This window comes from Dipodomys merriami, unplaced genomic scaffold, assembly GCF_024711535.1.
Source record: "Dipodomys merriami isolate MVZ:Mamm:240054 unplaced genomic scaffold, mDipMer1.0.p SCAF_414, whole genome shotgun sequence".
NCBI lineage: Eukaryota > Metazoa > Chordata > Mammalia > Rodentia > Heteromyidae > Dipodomys > Dipodomys merriami.
The window spans coordinates 846,450-848,757 of record NW_027205760.1 but is presented as its reverse complement, the minus strand read 5'-3'; the positions used below and the strand labels follow the sequence as shown (position 1 = coordinate 848,757).

General features: G+C 33.4%; 1 pseudogene; it reads left to right on the top strand.

Annotated features, from left to right (window-relative positions):
* Positions 1 to 502: 502 nt before the first annotated feature.
* On the top strand, positions 503 to 602 carry LOC138807185 (U6 spliceosomal RNA; annotated as a pseudogene).
* The last annotated feature ends 1,706 nt before the right edge of the window (positions 603 to 2,308 follow it).

Here is a 2,308-nt window from a genome sequence, read left to right as displayed (position 1 = left end):
TTGTAACTAAAATTAGTTTTGTTCCAGTAAGACAATCTATGCTGTCAGGGTAAGATGTTCTGGTTGGTCTGTTCCTACATGGAAGAAGGGTAAAGGTTCAGGAAGACATTTGTACCACTGCGACCTCATTTAGGAAATTTTAAGCTGCAGAAATTTAGAAGTAGCTTTTAAGCAAGGCTTTCTTTTAATCCATTAGCTCCACAAAGTTAACTCAGTTGATAAGTAAGTACTTGAAAAGCCATCACCTTTGGATTTCGCTATAAAGGCTTCAAAATATGATCAAATTTAAAATGAAAACGACAAAATAGTCATTGACAAAAAATTGCAAATGTGAGTAATCGACCAAACAATGTAAGTTTTTCCCACTATACACAGAAATTTAGAGAAATAAGATCAATAGCATTTTAGGGACAATAAGGGTTCCTTGTTACAAATAGGCAACCAAGGATATATGCCTGTATAAAGATTGCATCATTAACTACTTAAATTTAGAGGATACTACATGCTTCAGCAGCAGGTCTACCCAAATGACAACAATACAGAGATTAACATGGCACTTGCAGAAGGATGATACAATAATTCGTGAAATATTCCATATTTTTCATTCTACAAATGCAAGAAATGACAAACAGTTATTAAAAAGTTGATTACAAAAACACAAGTGTAACAATACATGTAATTCATAGAATTAAAGGTTAGTTTGACATCAGTGTATTAAATCTTCACCTTAGAAAGGCCCTTACATAGCATAGCCTTTACAAAACTTGAATTTTTTATATGGAATGTAATCTGAAAGGACGCATTTATTAATGAATCTATATATTATAAAACAATGTAGACTTCAAAGTATTATATCTAGAAGATAATGAAATAGATTATGGACTCTATACAAACCTAGATATACTTTTTTTTTCAGACAAGCACCAGGAATAACTTTAGTTTCTATACTATACAACAGATAAGTTAAAATTTTAAAAAAATGACAAGCTCTGCAGAAATCATTATAGATGCATACAATCAACTCTTGAATACATTTTGACATCAAAGTGAGGCAATTCACGTGGAAGAATACCATGGAATCCATGAATTTTTAAATTAAGATATTGCTGTTGCTTTTTATTATCAAAATATTTTGTAGGGACACAAAGGATGGAATGGCACCTTTGAAATTTAAGAAACTTAACCAAACCATTACTACATAAGAGAATAATTTGTACAGCTTTCCACAACTTCAAAGAGGTAGTGATACATCCTTATCCTTTTGGCAATATCAAATGCAGTTTCTTCCAAGTTGTTCTTCAGACCCGGTTTGATACAATGGTTCAACAGAAGGAGATAGAACATATCTTTGCTATTTCTATTCCCAGCAGCAAGATGCAAGGGCGTCAAGATGCCATTAGTTTGGGGATTGGTATCTGGATCATGATGAATTAAGAAAGAATCCATTCTGGTATTATTCCATATATAAGTACTATGCAGGGGTGCCAAGTCATTCACAGTTATTGCATGAATATCTGCCTTGAGCTACCAACTCATGGACAATATCTATATGTCCACTCTAGGCTTCCCGATGAAGAGGGGTATACTTATCCTCATTCCTGGTATTCATGTGAGTGGCCTTTTGGGAAAGTAGTCTCTGCACTGCAGTAAGCCGATTAATTTCGGCATCCCAAAGAAGAAATTTGCTTGCATTCTTCTCCATTATTTTATTGCAATTGATACCATTCCTCACGTTTTCATCTTGTTCCTTGTCTTCATCAGAATTGCCTAACCAGAGAATTTGAGTACTAGTGTGAATGAGGTGTCCATGTATATCCCCAATAGTTCACGTTGGTTGAACTGGTCAGAAAAATCCGGTGAATTTTCTGCATGTTTTTCCACCATGATTTATTTTCTCTTTTTCCATTTTTACTATTTTAAATTATTCTAACTGGAGAGTAGGAAATTGATAGAGAGCAGAGGAAAGACTTTCCTCTGTATTCAAATGAAAAGAATGAAAATGAGGACCAGTGGTGTCTTCATGTGCAGCTTATTCTAGAAATGCGAAAAGAGGAAACAATGCCTTCTACGTAAATGATTTGGGAAATACAATGATATAGTGTAAGAGAACTTACTATTCAATATATGAGCTTTAAGAGCTTTCTAATACATTCATTATTTATTGGTACTCAGCATTAGAAAAAATGTATAATGCAGTAGTAAAATAAAAGTCCTTTGCATGACTACTTAAATTACTTTTTTTTGTTTGGTTTTGTTTTGTTTTTATTGTGAAAATACTGTACAGAGGGGTTACAATTACAGGGGCAAG